This window comes from Pleurodeles waltl, chromosome 10 (genome assembly GCF_031143425.1).
Source record: "Pleurodeles waltl isolate 20211129_DDA chromosome 10, aPleWal1.hap1.20221129, whole genome shotgun sequence".
In the NCBI taxonomy this organism is placed as follows: Eukaryota; Metazoa; Chordata; class Amphibia; order Caudata; family Salamandridae; genus Pleurodeles; species Pleurodeles waltl.
In genome coordinates this window covers 403,231,666-403,250,616 of record NC_090449.1, presented here as the reverse complement: position 1 = coordinate 403,250,616, position 18,951 = coordinate 403,231,666, and the positions used below count along the sequence as shown (strand labels likewise).

Genomic DNA, 18,951 nt, shown 5'->3' with positions numbered 1-18,951 from the left:
GGAAAAAAATGTTTTTGTATTGGAACCTTTATGGAAATATTTATTATTAAATTGCTTTTTTAATTGAATTTCCTTTATCAATATCAAGTGCGTTATTGGATGTGTGTGGGTTGGTAGAGATAAAGAGTCAATTGTGGGTGCCCCAAAGGGATCTTCCTTTTCACTACTGGAAACGGTACCCTGTCCCCTTGGGGTAGAAATACAGTGGGGTCCTCTCTCAATCTTCTAAGATATCTAAAAGGTTGGACATGTACTTTCACATTTTTACCTGGTAGTGAAAAACTCTTAAATTTGTTTTTCACTGCTGCAAGGCCTTCTCCCGTAGTATAATATTGTGTTAGTTTACTGCACTTAATAAGTGATAACTTACAACTGGGAGCCCATAGTAATGTAGAGTTTGTGCCTAAAGAATTGTAATTTAAAACCATCTTTAATGGTAAAGTCAGATCTTAAGTCACAATTATGGAAGTGCCACTTTTAGATAGCTGGCATTTTCTTGTCCCAGCCATTTAGTGTATGCAGCCTGTATCCTGGGTCACTTGACGAATTATAGCTGGCAGTTGGTGTTTGTGGATTACTCCCAGAAAGTGAGACAAAGGGGCAATAGGTGTTGGCAGGATGAGTTATCTCTGACTTCGCAGGGGAGAGGAGCGGTCACCTACCACACTTGGACATTCCAAACGCTCTGCCTCAGCACACTCACAAAGAGTTTCACACTCATCTTTTGTGCCCCCAGACAAGCTGGGGCTAGGGCAGGGAGGCCGGAAATGCCAAAAACCTATGGGGGAGGGAAACATTCTGAACCTTCTCCTACTTCAAATCTGGCACGAAGTATAAATATTGGGCCCTCAGAGCCAACTCTTCAGAACACTTCTGGACTTGTGGACTTGTGTGATGACCTGAATGGTGACCAAGGACTATTTTGCTAGCAAAGCCTGCTCTTGCTGCACCAGGACTCTTCTGTGTTGTGAGCTGCCTGCTCAATCAAGCCTGCCTGCACCGACCCAGAACACTAGTACAGCTCCACAAGTCAGTTGGCTGGCCTCCTGTTGAAAGCCAAAGGGCCATAACAGGATTCTTTGATGTTGACTCATCTTGGTTCAGCGCAACACATTACCACATTGATTCTGGCCCAGCGCAACGCACCTCGTCCTCAATCCCGACACATCACATTGCAAGTCCTCGCAAGCACTGGGAGCTTCTTTAATGCCAACGCGGCACAACACCGATCCCGCGCAAAACATCTCTTACCCTGCATCGACGCAGCGCATATTTCCACAAGCCCCTCCAGCTTTTTCAATGACAATACAGGATCTCACATCGAAGCTCCACATTGACGGTCATCGACTCCACAGCTGCGCATGCATCTCTACAGCAGACCTTGCATCACCGCTCCTCGTCGACTGCTTCTCAACGTCAGCCAGTGCATTTTGACGTAAGGACTCTGCATCTCAAAGCCCAGGCTCACAAGGTGCTTTCTCAGTCAACTGAACTCAGTCCTGTATCCGGCCCGTGATCCATCTTGGTCGGCCTGACCATGTGACTTTGACCCAGTCCACTGCAACCACATACTGTGGTTGGCGCTTTTTTGCTACTAAGCGCTCGATTTTGACAAAACCGTTAAAATAGCATATTGCTGATTCCACTGTTTGGATTTTTGTTGTTTTTTTACTCCATTTTTTCTAAATTGGTGTGGGATTTTTCTTGTGTTGTGATTTCACATTATTACAGTTTGAAATGCTGCATAAATGCTTTACACATTGCCTCCATGTTAAGCATGACTGCTTTTGTGCCAAGCTACCAGAAGATTGAGCAGACGGTAATTTGGGGTTTGCGTGTGTTTCACCCTGACAAGAATTGTGGTTGCTGCCTGAGTAGGGTTTCACTCTCCTCAATCAGTAACTCAATTTCCTACATTTATTCTTATAGTTTGACAAGGGTTCTTTCTCAGGATGACCAGTAAGGCCTTATTTTATTTGTGTAGTTTTCAGCTACTTGGGAAATCATTTAATTTCATTACTGTTCCACCATGGTCACTTAGAGAATCCCCCAGCTTTAAATGTTTCTGGCGACTGAGTCAGAAAAAGCCAATCATTCCATGATTTTCAGCTGATCAATGTCAAGCAATATAACTACAGTATCATATCCAAAATATGTATCTTGTAATAGATCTCCTTTCAAGAGCCGAACATACTTGCTGGGTTGCACATTTGTTAAAATATTACTAAAAGCTGAAATAAGTCCATGATTTGCAGGAAGTTTTCAATGTGTTGGATAAAGGTGTTATAGCTTAGTTAAGCACGTTCAAATGTCTCCGCTGCGCTGAAGTCACTTTCTCACCGAGGACAATATCCATGTGAAGTGATATTTGTATTTTGACCACTGACTTTGTGTCTCACCACTTTGCACTTGGCTTAGCTGTCCACCGTCACATACGTGGTCAACTGTTAGACTCCATTTTGTATTCAGCTTAGCCTTAGCTTCACTGCCATATTAAAGGTGCCAGTAGTTTTCCGTACAAAACATGTTATGCAACGTGTTTTCTATTCTGCGTGTTCTTTTTCTCATAGAAGAGCTAGGACTTAGGGTGGAGGAGTCAGTTAGCAAGATAAGGTTGTACTAGACTGATGTTTATGGTACAGCAGGGAACGGTTTAGTTTTGGGAAAGACACCTTGGGATTTTGGCCAAGTCCCAACGTGTTTCTTTCAAAGCTGACCTAAAATAGTCAGCATTTTTTAATACTTCTTGCGCAGCAGGAGGGGTTTTTCCAGAAAGCTCCTTCCTCATTTGTTTAAAATATATAAGAGACCCAAGGTTGACAGTGGGAGGTTCAGTGACCTCAATCAGGATTTTAGACATCGAATGCCTGATATATTTCCTGTGAGGGTAGAGTTATCTCTTTCTCGTCTCAGTCGAACGGGGTCATCGGCTTTCTGGCAGAAGAAAGATGAAGCACCAGACAGGCCCTACGGAGGTGCATTTTTATTAATTATTTCCTTTGCATTGTGTATGAATATATATATGGAAAATGTCACTTACCCAGTGTACATCTGTTCGTGGCATGAGACGCTGCAGATTCACATGCTGTGCGCTGTTCCTGCTATCTATTGTTGGGCTCAGAATGTTACAAGCTGTTTTTCTCCGAAGAAGTCTTTTCGAGTCATGGGACCGAGTGACTCCTCCCTTTCGGCTCCATTGCGCATGGGCGTCGACTCCATCTTAGATTGTTTTACCCGCAAAGGGTGAGGTAGGAGTTGTGAGTGTACTAGAGGTGCCCATGCAATGGAGTAGCAATGTCTGTACATAGTGTGTATTAAAATAATAATTATTTATATATTTACAATTTTCATGCAACTAAAAACGGCTACAGGCTCCCGGGGAGGTGGGAGGGCGCATGTGAATCTGCAGCGTCTCATGCCACGAACAGATGTACACTGGGTAAGTGACATTTTCTGTTCGATGGCATGTGTAGCTGCAAATACACATGCTGTGCATAGACTACAAAGCAGTAATCTCCCCAAAAGCGGTGGTTAGCCTGTAGGAGTTGAAGTTGTCTGAAATAATGTTCTTAATACAGCCTGTCCTACTGTGGCTTGTTGTGTTGCTAACACGTCTACACAGTAATGCTTAGTAAATGTATGAGGCGCAGACCAGGTGGCTGCCTTACAAATTTCTGTCATTGGTATATTTCCAAGAAAAGCCATTGTGGCGCCTTTCTTTCTAGTGGAATCTGCCCTTGGTGTAATGGGTAATTCTCTTTTAGCTTTAAGGTAACAGGTCTGAATGAATTTAACTATCCATCTGGCAATGCCTTGTTTGGATATAGGGTTACCTGCATGAGGTTTTTGGAAAGCTACGAACAATTGTTTTGTTTTAACAAATTGTTTTGTTCTGTCAATGTAATACATTAGTGCTCTTTTTATGTCTAATGTATGCAAGGCCCTTTCAGCTACTGAGTCTGGTTGTGGAAAGAAGACTGGGAGTTCCACAGTTTGGTTTAGATGGAATGGTGATATGACCTTTGGTAAGAATTTTGGATTTGTACGGAGAACCACTTTATGTTTATGTATTTGTATAAAGGGTTCTTGAATAGTAAATGCTTGTATTTCACTCACTCTTCTAAGTGATGTGATGGCTACTTTCCAAGTTAGAAATTGGATTTGACAAGAATGCATGGTTCGAATGGTGGGCCCATGAGTCGTGTTAATACAATATTAAGGTTCCACAAAGGTACTGGTGGTGTCCTTGGGGGTATGATTCTTTTTAGTCCTTCCATAAATGCTTTAATAACTGGGATTCTAAAAAGTGATGTTGTATGTTTAATCTGCAGATAGGCAGATATTGCAGTGAGATGGATTTTAATGGAAGAGAAAGCTAGATTAGACTTTTGTAAGTGTAGTAAATAACTTACAATGTCTTGTGTGGGGGCATCTAGTGGCATAATTTGATTAGTCTGACAGTAGCAAACAAATCTTTTCCATTTGTTTGGGTAACAATGTCTTGTTGTAGGTTTTCTCGCTTTTTTAATGACCTCCATACACTCCCGTGAAAGGTTTAAATGTCCGAATTCTAAGACTTCAGGAGCCAGATTGCTAGATTGAGCGATGCTGGATTCGGGTGTCTGATCTGTTGTTTGTGTTGTGTCAACAGATCTGGTCTGTTTGGAAGTTTGATGTGGGATACTACTGATAAGTCCAACAGTGTTGTGTACCACGGTTGGCGATCCCAGGTTGGTGCTATCAGTATGAGTTTGTTTTGACTCATTTTGTTGACCAGATAAGGAATGAGCGGGAGAGGGGGAAAAGCGTAAGCAAATATCCCTGACCAGCTGATCCATAGAGCATTGCCGTTGGACTGAGGGTGTGGGTACCTGGACGTGACGTTTTGGCATTTTGCGTTTTCTTTTGTTGCAAATAGATCTATGTTTGGTGTTCCCCAGCGGTGGAAGTGATCTTGTAGGATCTGGGGATGTATTTCCCATTCGTGAGTTTGCTGTTGATCTCGACTGAGATTGTCGGCTAACTGATTCTGAATGCCTGGTATGTATTGTGCTATTAGGCGAATGTTGTTGTGAATTGCCCAATGCCAAATTCTTTGTGCTAAGAGACACAGCTGTGAAGGGTGTCCCCCCACGTTTGTTGAGATAATACATTGTTGTCATATTGTGTGTCTTTACAAGAATGTGTTTGTGGGCTATCAGTGGTTGAAACACTTTTAATGCTAGAAATACCGCTAGCAGTTCCAAGTGATTTATGTGAAGTAGTTTTTGTTGATTGTCCTATTGACCTTATATGCTGTGATTGTTGAGGTGTGCTCCCCACCCAAGCATGCAAGCATCTGTTGTGATAATGGCGTGAGGCACTGGGTCTTGAAATGGCCGCCCTTTGTTTAAATTTATAGGGTTCCACCATTGAAGCGAAGAGTGTGTTTGGCGGTCTATCAACACTAGATCTTGTAGTTGACCCTGTGCTTGCGTCCATTGTTTTGCTAGGCACTGTTGTAAGGGACGCATGTGTAGTCTTGCGTTTGGGACAATTGCTATGCATGAGGACATCATGCCTAGTAGTTTCATTACAAACCTTACCGTGTAGTGTTGGTTTGGTTGTATGCTTGATCTTACATTTTGGAACAATTGAACTCTTTGTGGACTTGGAGTGGCAATTGCTCTTTGTGTGTTGAGTGTTGCTCCCAAGTATTGTTGTATTTGGGATGGTTTCAGATGTGATTTTTGGTAATTTATAGAAAACCCTAGTTTTTGTAGAGTTTCTAAGACGTATTGCGTGTGAAATTGACATTGTTGTTGAGTGTTGGCTTTTATTAGCCAGTCGTCCAACTATGGGAATACGTGCATGTGCTGCCTCCTTATGTGAGCTGCTACTATGGCTAGGCATTTTGTAAATACTCTGGGGGCTGTTGTTATCCCGAACAGTAGCACTTTGACTTGATAATGTTTGCCTTGAATTACAAACCTTAGGTATTTCCTGTGAGAAGGATGGATGGGTATGTGGAAAAACGCATCCTTGAGATCCAGTGTTGTCATTTTTAGTAAGGGAACTACGTCTTGAAGTGTTACCATGTGGAAATGATCTGATTTGATTAAGAGATTCAGTGTTCTGAGATCTAAGATAGGCCTTAACGTTTTGTCCTTTTTTAGAATGAGTAAATATAGTGAGTAAACACCTGTTCCTTTTTGGTGATTGGGTACTAGCTCTATTGCTTGTTTTTGTAACAGTGCTTGGACCTCTATATGTAATAGGTCTAAGTGTTGTGGAGACAGTCTGTGCGGTTTTGGTGGCACATCTGGAGGGAATGTTGTGAATTCTATGCAATAACAATGTTGGATAATTGATAGGACCCATGTGTCTGTGGTAATATGTGTCCAATTGTGGTAGTATTTGGTTAGCCTCCCCCCTACTGGTGACAAGTGTTGGGGTGTTGTGACATTGAAGTCACTGCTTGCTAGGGCTTGGTTTGGCGGGCTGGAATTTCCCTCTTCCTCTTGGGAATCGTCCTCTATGGGAGCCACGAAACCCCCCCCTTTGGTATTGTGATTGATAGGTGGGTTTTGTTTGGGAGGTGAAGGGTTCAGATGTTTGTTGCCGAAATCCCCCTCTAAATTGTGGTTTCCTAAAAGTGGCTTTGGCCGTGTCTGTGTCTTTTTTCATTTTTTCGATGGCAGTATCGACTTCCGGCCCAAACAACTGATGTTGGTTAAACGGCATATTTAATACCGCTTGTTGAATTTCTGGTTTGAATCCAGAACTCCGCAGCCATGCATGTCTGCAAATCGTTACAGTCGTGTTGACAGTCCGTGCTGCTATATCTGCAGAGTCCAATGCGGACCTTATCTGATTGTTAGATATGGCCTGTCCCTTTTCAACTACTTGCTGGGTACGTTTTTGGTGTTCCTTGGGCAAGTGCTGGATGATGTCTTGCATCTTGTCCCAGTGTGCCCTGTTGTAGCGTGCAAGTAGGGCTTGCGAATTTGCAATTCGCCATTGATTGGCTGCTTGTGATGCCACTCTCTTGCCCGCCACGTCGAATTTTCTACTCTCTTTGTCAGGTGGTGGGGCATCCCCTGACGATTGTGAGTTCGCCCTTTTTCTTGCCGCCCCTACGACCACTGAGTACGCTGTGAGCTGTTGCGTTATAAACACTGGGGCGGTCATTCTGACCTTGGCGGACGGCGGAGGCCGTCCGCCAAGGTACCGCCGTCAGAACACCGCACCGCGGTCGAAAGACCGCGGCAGTGATTCTGACATTTGCCCTGGGCTGGCGGGCGGCCGCCAAAAGGCCGCCCGCCAACCCAGGGCAAATCAACCTTCCCACTAGGATGCCGGCTCAGAATTGAGCCGGCGGAGTGGGAAGGTGCGACGGGTGCAGTTGCACCCGTCGCGTATTTCAGTGTCTGCAAAGCAGACACTGAAATACTTTGCGGGGCCCTCTTACGGGGGCCCCTGTAGTGCCCATGCCATTGGCATGGGCACTGCAGGGGCCCCCAGGGGCCCCGCGGCACCCCCTACCGCCATCCTGTTCATGGCGGGAGAGCCGCCATGAACAGGATGGTGGTAGGGGGTGTCTGAATCCCCATGGCGGCGGAGCGCGCTCCGCCGCCATGGAGGATTCAGACGGGCAGCGGAAAGTCAGCGGTACCCCGCCGGCTTTCCGCTTCTGGCCGCGGCTGTACCGCCGCGGTCAGAATGCCCGGCGGAGCACCGCCAGCCTGTTGGCGGTGCTACCGCCGACCTCAGCCCTGGCGGTAATTACCGCCAGGGTGAGAATCAGGGCCTGGGTCTGTTGGGGATGATTTATATTTCTTTTCGACCCTAGGCATTATAGCTCTTCCCTTTACAGGCTCTTGGAAGACCTGTTGTGCGTGCTTGAGCATGCCCGGTAGCATTGGCAGGCTTTGATAGGATGCATGGGTGGATGCCACTGTGTTGAAAAGGAAGTCATCTTCCACTGGTTTAGAGTGCATCGTTACGTTGTGGAACGTAGCTGCCCTGACTAGTACTTGCGTTTATGCTGTACTGTCCTCTTGTGGTGACGGCTTGGTTGGATAACACTCTGGGCTGTTATCCAATATCGGTGGATCATATAAATCCCATGCATCAGCATCAACTTGGGTCATCCCAGTATGTCTGGGTGACTGCATCAACGGTGTTCCCAGTGGTGACAAATGTGGTGACTGCAGTGGGGATGGTTGTGGTGAGACCTGTGGTGGTGGTGACTTGTCTCTAACCACTTTGGCCTTTGGTTGCATCTCTGTTTCTTGAAATGCAAGTTTTCTTTTAGATTTGAGTGGAGGTAAAGTCTGAATCTTGCTAGTATCCTTTTGGATATATAACCTTTGTTGTCTTTGATCAGGTTCCTCTATATCCAACTCTTGCTCAAATCTATGTCTTTCCTTGAGTTGCATGGAAAGCCCTTGCACCTCAGTGTATGAGGTTCGTTTCGGCTCTGAGGCCGCTTTTTTTGGTACCGAAGTTTCTAACATAATAGTCTTTTTCGGTTCCAGGAGCTTTTATGGGGTTTGGTCGATTCAATCACTTGGTGTCGAAATTTTTCAGTGCCGGAATCTCGACCGGAGTCGGAAGTCTTCAGCAACTCTTTGGCCTTTTTCGGTGCTGATGTTATCTTGTCACCTTCCCTTCTGTGGGTTGAGCCATGGCCTGCTGGCGGTGGCGACCCCATGGCCTTGAGTTTCTTGGTGTGACCCTGAGTCTGGGAAGGGGCAGGTTTACTCACGGTTTGTTGCACCGTCGACGGTCGTTCACTGTCAGATTCATCCGAGTCCGTTTCTTGGATGGAGATTCTTTCTTCCTCCTCGACGTCGAGCTGTTCTTTCGGTTTCGACGCCATTTGCAGTCTTCTTGCGCATCGATCTCTCAAGGTTTTCTTCGATCGAAATGCTCGGCAAGCTTCACAAGTATCCTCTCTGTGTTCGGGCGACAAACACAGGCTACAGACCCGGTGCTGGTCTGTATAAGGATACTTTGCGTGACACTTAGGACAGAAATGGAAGGGGGTCCGGTCCTTTAGTCTGGGACGACGGGTGTGGTCGGGCCGACCAGGCCTCGATGAAGAGTGGAAGCCCCAAAGGGCCGCCGAAGCGGTCTTAATGTCGGTGCCGATACACTAACAATAAACCGATACCGAACGAGAAGAATACCGTCGAATTTTCGATACTTTAGCTAACTTTCCCGATTCGAAAAATACGGGGCGAAGAGGAACATGTCTGAACCCGGTGGCGGAAAGAAAACAATCTAAGATGGAGTCGACGCCCATGCGCAATGGAGACTAAAGGGAGGAGTCACTCGGTCCTGTGACTCGAAAAGACTTTTTCGAAGAAAAACAACTTGTAACACTCCGAGCCCAACACTAGATGGCAGGAACAGTGCACAGCATTTGTATCTGCAGCTACACATGCCATCGAACATATATATATATATATATATATATATATATATATATATATATATATATATATACACACACATATAAATGTTTGAATCCTTGCATGTATATATTTGCTGTTTATAGATTGAAGATTGTTTGTACATGGTCTTACTTCATTGTTGCACATTTTAAAGGTACACTTTTGGCTATACAGGCCTTCCTTCACGAGCCTTGCAAAAAGATATAATAAATGTCTTCTTCAGATTAAGAAGTGCATTCCAGAGAATCTTTTCAACTCCTTTCATGTGTGTATTTTGGCTCAGTCAGCAGTAAAGTAAAACACCATGGCAGTGAATGCAGTGCGCTTCAGGCTCCCAGTAGGTGTCTTAAGACTATGGGTGGCTCCATTCATCTAAGTATTAATCACTTGAACATGATGGTCAGCTGCTTTCAGAGGTTCAACTCAAATACAAATCAAACTGCCTAATCACAAGGATGTATGTAATAAAGAAGACATAGCTCTATGGCAGTTCCCGCAGAAGGGGTCCCACAGTTTCCCCTGGAGATCACCTTTGAGCTTGATGAGGTCTCCACTGCTATACTGACTAGCCCATCAAATAAGGAACCAGGGTCAGATGTTGTGCTCATGGATCTTTATAAGGTGATAATTCAGCTATGGGCCCCTGTAATTACTAATGTTTTAAATGCTGCAGTATCTGTTAAGATTCTTACCTCTTGGAAGACTACCATCATTTTTCCTGTGTTTAAGAAAGGTAACAGACAGGACCCCCGCTATTACAGACCAATATTGCTGTTGGATTCTGTAGTAAAGATTGCATGGCATATCATTTTACATCGAATTGAGGCTTGGGCTCAATAAATGGCATCCTTTATTCCATAGAGTAAAGATTTAGGCAAGACTTGGGACCTCTGGAACAGTGCCTGATTTTGCACCTCATTATTGGTAAATATGTACTAGTAAAGAAAGGCCTGGTTTACCTGGCTTTAATTGATTTTAGCAGTTCCATTCTACCTTGTCAATCACTCTAAGCTGTGGAGCATTTTAACTAATACTGGTCTGCCCCCTGCCTTGGTTCATTGTTTGCATGCACTACATACTGAGGTTAGTGCCCCTGTAAGATATGGCACTGGAGGAGAATGCACTGAACCTTTCAGTTTGTCTTGGGGAGTTCGACAAGGCTGTATTTTGGCACCCATTTTATTTCTTTTGTATTTTAATGACTTGAATTAATTTTTGTCCTCAAAGGGGAAGGATAAGCCAAAAGTAAAATCGACTCTTATCCTGGCGCTTCATTATGAGGATGACTCAGGTCTCCACCAAATGGTCTTAGGGGCCTTATGGATGTCTTAGTTCAATTTATGTACGATCTAGATTTTGAAAGTAACTTTGCTAAGACTCATTATATGGTTTGTGGGAGACATACCAGTAAAATCAGACCAATCTCAATAAAGTGTAAAAACATTGCACAGGTTAGTGAGTTCCCCTATTTAGGGAGCACCTTTGGCTCACAAAATTGTTGGCTACTCTGTCTTTCAAACTGATGTTTGCATTTTAATCAATAATGTGGGATATTGTTGGGGCTTTCAGCTAGTGTTGGCAGTGAGCCCACTCTGCCTTTTCTGGAAGTATATAAACTGAAGTGTCTCCTTGTTTTGATGTATGAGGCTGCCGTGTGGGGGTATCGCAATTGCTCCAAACTGCAGCAGGAGGAGAACTATTTCTGCAGGAGATTGTTAGGTCAAGGCCCTTGTAGTTATTGTAGGAAGCTGGCCCTATATATAGTGCACTAAAATGAAGTACACTGTGCAGACAGTTCAGTGGATCCCTAAAGGCTTGCAGAGGCAGATTTAGATACTTCTAATGCACTATTTGTGGAATAGTGGGTCAGCAGGTAGGCTTATCAAGGAGCTGTGTTAAGCGTATGACACAATAACAGTTGTTTTTATGTATGCTTTGATTCAAAGAACTTTACTACAAGGTAAGCAGTTTTTAACTTAAAAATACTTTTCAGTTTCAAAAATCGACAGTGCAATTTTCAGAATCTTCAATGTTAACCTATGGAAATGGATTTTTGAAGGTAAGTACACAACTTACAAATCCAGTCTTTGGGGTTTTAGGTCAACACCAGGCAAGGTTCAAAGCAGTCCCAAGAGTGCACTCACAGCGGCACAGGGACGTCCAGGTGCCCTTGTGTAATTTGGGGGCCCAATGTTCACCAATTGAGACTAAGGGTGAATGAAGATGCGCTGCTCACAGTTAAGTAAAAGCGGTGTCAGAGGTTGGTCTCCTGGGGTTGAGGTAAACATGGGGGGTGCAGTTCAGAAGGTATCACTGAATTTACACCCTCAGCAGCACAGGGGCGGCCGGGTGAAGAGTGCCAACACAGCGTCGGGCACCCAATATTATAAAAAGGAGGAGATCAATTTCAGAAACAGGCTGCAGGCAATGGCCAGGAGGCTGGGCAAGGACAACCCACGGCTGCCCAGGTAAGTAGAGATGCCAGTGGTCGTAGGGACACCAGCGGTCCAGCTCCCCATGGCCCAGAGGCTCCAGTTGCAGGGGTGTCTTTTGGCATCAGAAACAGCTTACTGTGCAGGTCGGGTCAGGGGAAGTCCTCAGATTGAGGCTGCAGGCATCACTGAGGAGTCTGGCAGTGGTCAGCCCAAGGTGGACTCTTGTTCAGAAGCCTTCACAGAACTGGTGGGCCACTTAGACTTCGACCATGGGTGTGGTGTGCAGAGGTGTTCCAGAGGCTGTTTTGTGGTTCCTCAGGCAGACTTTTTCTTTGAAGTTTTTCTTTTTCTTTTTTTTTTACAGGTCCACTGTCTACGGGAGTTCTTGGTCTTTATCGTAGACAGGCAGTCCTCCCCAGGCTTTGGAGGTCACTGGGCTGAAAGACAAGTCGTCTTTTGGGTGCAGGTTCTTTGAGGGTTGCAGACAGGCTGGTAGAGCTGGGGCTAAATCAGTTGGTGTCTCCAGTCTTCTCTGCTGATGTGACTTCTGTGTTGTTCAGCTGTTCTTAGGTCATCAGGAATCTGAGTTCCAGGGTGCAGAGGTGCCACCTAACTACTACATTTAGGTGTGTTACAGGCCACTGGGCTACTCACCTGTAGGGTGACTACACCCTTCTGATGATCACTTCCTTTGGAAAGTGGGCATAGCTCTAACCCTATTGGCCTAATTACTTCCACACACAATGGAAACATTTAAGAAGTAGTGTCCACTTCAGCTCATCCACCTTAGGGGTGAGACTGGCATGAAGTGGGCACTCATCCTAATTTAACTAATTTTCCTGCCTGTCCTGTCGCCAAAAGTGGGGTCAGGACAGGGGGGTTGGTCATCTCTACCATCTGTAGAGACCTGGACACATTACAAAGGTGGCAAGGCTTTTGAAGCTTCCCGCCCTGGAATATCCTTCCTGCCTAGGTGAGGAGGCCACACCTCTGCCCAGAGCAGACCTTTTCTTCTGAGTGCTCAAGAGCACTGGCTCTCACCCTCCCGAGGCCAGAACTCTAAGGTGGTTGCACAGGTTTTGACCGGTAAGTGCCCACGCTAGGAGTTGGTAGGTTTTATGAGGGCACCTCTAAGGTGCCCTCTCAGTGCATGTATTAATAGATTCATCACTGGATTCAGTGAGGGTTTATTAATATGAGATGTTTGATACCAAACATCCCTATTTTCAGGGATGGGGGGGATGGAAGTGGGGAGAGGGTTGGGGACACAAGCGAAAACGTAGAGGAAAATTGGAGGAGAAATAGAGAGGTTCCTCCTGTTTAAACTCTTGTGCTGAAAACTAAACCAAGTGCAGGGAATATATCAACTCACTTGTTCCAGGCGTACACTGGAAATTAAGGAACACTGAGTCCAGAGGGCGGTTGTGGTGTACAAGTACTATTCCACATAGGGAATAAAATACCTTTCATTGTGTTACAGCATAAAACAACAAGTAAATGTGCCAATGTTGCAAAACGGTGTGCCAAAGTAGCGCGACCCCGTTGCTTCCAAGCGCAAATGAAAATAAAGACTGTTGGCCCGAGAAAGTAAATAAAGGTATAGTGTAAAGAGAATCGCTTATCTGTTGCCAGCGTTGGCGCCGCTCAGTATGCGAAGACTTACTACATCAAAGGTGACGCTCGCTGGCGCACCTAGTTTAAATCCCTCCCCGGCCTTCAATGAAGCACGGTTAGAGAGGGACAGAAGATAAAGGGAGTTGCCATTACGAACCCGGCCGGGGTGTGGTCGCATCACGTAAGCCTGTGCCCAGGGAGGATAGGAAATGTAGTCCAATTCCTCCTAAAGTCTGCACCCGGGCCTCTCTGCAATAGGACGTGGCTCATCAGGGAGGAGGGGGCTAAAAAAAAAAAGGGGGGGGGGTTGGGGAAAGAACGTGGGATGAGAGGTGAAGTGTAAGAGGGAAAAAGAGGGGGGAGAGAATGCAAAAGACAGGGAAAGTGAGGGTAAAAAAGGGGGGAAGAAGGGGTAGGGGGAAGAACGAGAGATGAGAGGTGAAGTGTAAGAGGGAAAAAGATGGGGAGAGAAAACAGAAGCTGGGGAAAGTGGGGGGAAAACAAATAAATGGAGGGGGCGGGGTTGGGGACAAGAGATGGGGAAAAAAGGGGGAATTAAGTAGAAAAAAGTGGACTGGGAAAGTGAGGGGAATGAAAATTGAAAAGGGGGAGGAAGGGGAAAAAAGGGTGGGTGGTGTGGAAAGGGGAATTTAACTGGGGAAAAAGGAGTGAAAACTGGAGAGGGAAAAATAATTGAAGAGGAGAAGATGAGAAGGGAACAGGAGGAAACAAGACAGAGGAGAAAAAAGCTCAAGAAAAGAAGTGAAATAAGGGAGAGATAAGCCTGAGGCTGGTAGAGGACAGTAGAGGATAATCCTCTATTGTTTTTCTTAAAGAGGACCATTCGGCGTTGAGTCCTGTGGAGTCTGTACATAACCTCCAGACCCAACTTTGTTCATAATACATGTTCATATAGTGTGTGAGACCACCTGGTCCGTAAAGAGTAATTTCCCTCACCATCCCTGTCACACGAAGAGGTCCCGTAGTTCGGGTAATTCAAATAGCATAGGGAAAATTCAATCTACTTTGCACCTATAAGATTCCCCATACTTCTTGTGTATTTGAGAATCAACGACGACATAGTAGGGGTATATCTGCTCATGCAGATATGCCCTCATATGTAATATAATGCATCCTGCCTTTAGGGCTAAAAGACCTAGAAGGGTGACTTATATATATTGCATGCTGAGTAAAAGGGGTCAGGGCACACAGGCTGTGTGCCATGTTGTGCTTTCATGTTAGTTCTGCACCAAGACATGCAGCCTGTGACAGCAGCACTATTTGCACTTAGTCAGAAGGACCCTGAGATTGGCACAAATAGTCCTACAGGCAGCCCTCAGGGGCCTTCCTTTAGTACCCCATGCCCTAGGTACCAGGGGTAGCATTTAGTAAGGACTTACAATGGTAGCTATTGGTTTGCCAATTGGGAACACAACTGTGCAGTTTTGGAGAAAGAGATCTGGCACTGGAGACCTGCTTAGTAGGGACCCAGTGCACTTTCAGTTGAAATTGCACCAGAAACCAGGCAAAAAGTGTGCGCGGGGGGAGGCCATGTCAAAAGAGGCACTTTCCTACAGTTATCACTTTCTTGCCCACGAGGAACTCTGTCTAGCTTATGTGGAAGATCACATAAAATTTGCCCTCTTTCTGATGGCGGTTTGGAGTAGTCAGCACACTGTCTTTAATTGTGATGTGATCTTGGACTATTTAGACCTGTGGTGCTCAGAATGGCCTTGCCTGGCACCCTGCCGACCTTTTTGATGGCCCCTTCTTGGGCACACCCTGCTCAGCTGCTCTGTAGCAGCTCCCCAATGCTTTCAGTAAACACAAAAGGGGGCCGTTGGAGCATACGCATTAGCAACATCACTGCACATGCTCCGGCAGCCCGAGATGGGTGATGTCATACGCCTGGCAGTGGTGGGAAGCAAAGACCCTTTAAAAGTCACCTGATGCGCATTCACAGCTGACTTTTAAGGAGCCTTTTGCAAGCGTTCTGCTACCTTTGCCAAGGGTGCTGTCCCCAGCAGCCTGCTGTGTCTTATCCACCAGCAACCTGCTCTCACTAGCCCTTCTCTCCCACCAAAAGGGTTCGACATGCAGCAGGAGCTTCCCGTGGATCGGGTCCACCTGCTCTCCTCCTCTCCTGCCGACAACCAGCTTTTTTCCCTCCTGCTCGCCACCAGCTAGCCTGCTCTCCTTGCCAGGTGGCCTTTCAAGCAGTGTGTTGACTGTTTTTTGGGTGTTTGTGGGCCCGTTTTACAGTCTCCTGGGCCAGTTTTTACTGTTTGCCTAATATCAAAATTAACATTGCCTGCAGAAAGCTCAAATCCATAAAGTCTTCCATATCTTGCAAAAAACGTGTACAGCATTATTTTTTTGACTCTAGTAGCCCCGTCCCCACCCGCAGGTTCATCGGTGTGGCCCTCGGCCACAAGCCAGACTGTACTTTTGGCCACCGGGAAAACGTTTGAGTTCCCATGGGTTAGACTGTGATCATGGCTATAAGATTCGCTTGCTAGATTATGTAGAGAGAGCTGCTGAGGCAGGGCTGATTTGTATAGTTCTCCGTACATGATGGAGAAGGGTGAACTGTGCGAAGGTCAAGGAACAATTTATGAGGTGTGCCTCAGTTAAAAGAGAGAGCAGGCCCTTGGACACATATAAAAAAAGGATGGGCCTGAGCCTTATCTCTCCCCGGTGAGAAACACTTCGGGGAGGTCCCCCTTCAATACGTTTCGAACAGACTCGATTAAAAGCAAACTTTGCTTTCTGGCAGGCCAGTTCGATCCGAGAAGCATACTGGTCTGCCCTGTGACAAAACATTTTGAAGACACTTGAGCACTTTCCTTTCTTTTGTAGTTTTATGAGCCCTTCCGACATAGACACTTGTTGCCTATTTTTAAACCCCTTGGTTTTCGCCAATATAGACCAGCATTTTATTTTCTTCCCATGTTGATAGAGCTGGCTGTTTGTTATTCTGTAGGGATTTAAAAAGTGGTATGCATTGGAGCAATACAATGAACTTTTAGATCCTTTTTATAAAAAGCACATTTTTTTTTTTTCATTTTTTTTTATATGTTTATTATTTAATGTAAACATATTATTTATGAACTGGATTCCATTGATGTATTTGTGTATTATTTTGTTGCTCTTTATGATTATTTTTAAATAATCAAATAAAGATTTAAATGAATTACGTAAAACTGACTTTTAAAATGTCAACTATATTAAAGTCAAGCTGAAGTTCTTCAAGTTATAACTGTTGCATCCTTCATTACCATGACAATTACAAAAATGTTGAAATTTAAAAATAATTTTTATTACCCATATTCTTTAATTTCTCTAATGAACACTAATATCCTCTTAGTATCCCTTAATGCTTCAAATCTCTGGACCCTAAAAACACTAAACTACCCCTTAATGCTACCATTCGTTGAACACTAAAAACCCTTACTACCACTTAACGCTATCCTCTCACGAACCCAAAAAGCCCCTAACCACATTTTACTGCTACTAATCCTTCAACTGTACCAACCTGTTACTACCCCTTAATGCTACGCTTCCTTAAACTGTAAAAATCCTTTCTTACCCTTTCCACACCCTTCCCTTAACCCTACAAAACCCTTACTACCCCCCCAACTCTACGCTACCCTGAATCCTAAAAAGCCCTTACTAAGCTGCTGCCTCCATCTCCACCTCACTGTCAATGCTCTAATTTACTGTAACAGAAGGATGCCCCCGTACCCCTGCTCCCAGTACACTTACAAGCGCCCTGTAAGTCACATAATTTTTCAATTTGTTTTGTTTCTGTAACTTTATCTAATCTGTTTTTTCAGTAGACAGTCTTGGCAACTTTTGTAGTCTACTTTTTTCCCCACAATATTTTACTGCAAAAAAGACTTCACAAAAGAGGCCTCAGTTTAACAACTAGGGAGCTGAGGGAGGGTAACTCAAGAGGCTAGCAATTTATGCTACTTGGAAGGGTAATAACAGGTGTTAAGAGGCCAAATGGCATTAGCTCTCTGTAGCCTGCACTTATTCGTTATTTGGTGAGTGATTGCACTGGTGGAAGGCACAATGATTATGCTAGCACGCACAGTGACCCAACTGCTGGATAAAGGCAAAGGACTGGGAGAAATCAGGGCATGCTCCCCACTAGGCTGCTTTCGATGGTGTTTTCAATGATGCTTTCAGTGTTCTTACGTTAAAAGCCCGTCTGGAAGAAAGGTGCCTTGCCACTTGGTTGAATCAGCGGCGGAAAGACAGTAAGAAGGATATTTTCCAGGCTGGTGGATAGGTACTTGGTGAATTTAATGAGACTGCACTCCTTCCTGTTCTATTTTCCAGGGTGTAAGGAAATGCCTCCTTGGCATGGTTACCCCCTGACTTTTTGCCTTTGCTGATGCTAAGTTATGATTTGAAAGTGTGCTGAGGCCTGCTAATCAGGCCCCAGCACCAGTGTTCTTTCCCTAACCTGTACTTTTGTTTCCACTATTGGCACACCCTGGCATCCAGGTAAGTCCCTTGTAACTGGTACCCCTGGTACCAAGGGCCCTGATGCCAGGGAATGTCTCTAAGGGCTGCAGCATATCTTATGCCACCCTGGGGACCCCTCACTCAGCACAGACACACTGCTTGCCAGCTTGTGTGTGCTAGTGGGGATAAAAAGACTAAGTCGACATGGCACGCCCCTCAGGGTGCCATGCCAACCTCACACTGCCTATGCAGTATAGATAAGTCACCCCTCTAGCAGGCCTTACAGCCCTAAGGCAGGGTGCACTATACCATAGGTAAGGGCATAAGTGCATGAGCACTATGCCCCTACAGTGTCTAAGCAAAACCTTAGACATTTTAAATGCAGGGTAGCCATAAGAGTATATGGTCTGGGAGTCTGTCATGCACGAACTCCACAGCACCATAATGGCTACACTAAAAACTGTGAAGTTTGGTATCAAACTTCTCAGCACAATAAATGCACACTGATGCCAGTGTACATTTTATTGTAACATACACCCCAGAGGGCACCTTAGAGGTGCCCCCTGAAACCTTAACCAACTACTCGTGTAGGCTGACTTGTTTTAGTAGCCTGCCACAATCCAGACATGGTGCTGGCCACATGGGGAGAGTGCCTTTGTCACTCCGTGGCTAGTAACAAAGCCTGTACTGGGTGGAGATGCTTATCACCTCCCCCTGCAGGAACTGTAACACCTGGCGGTGAGCCTCAAAGGCTCACCCCCTTTGTTACAGCACCCCAGGGCACTCCAGCAAGTGGAGTTGCCCAACCCCTCCGGCCACGGCCCCACTTTTGGCGGCAAGGCCGGAGGAGATAATGAGAAAAACAAGGAGGAGCTACTGGCCAGTCAGGACAGCCCCTACGGTGTCCTGAGCTGAGGTGACTCTGACTTTTAGTAATCCTCCATCTTGCAGATGGAGGATTCCCCCAATAGGGATAGGAATGTGCC

General features: G+C 45.4%; 1 protein-coding gene across 5 annotated transcripts in view; it reads right to left on the bottom strand.

Annotated features, from left to right (window-relative positions):
- The window catches only part of LOC138261567 (uncharacterized), a 223,772-nt gene that overhangs the window by 31,204 nt on the left and 173,617 nt on the right, over positions 1-18,951 (bottom strand). The gene's annotated exons all lie outside the window — the stretch shown is intronic.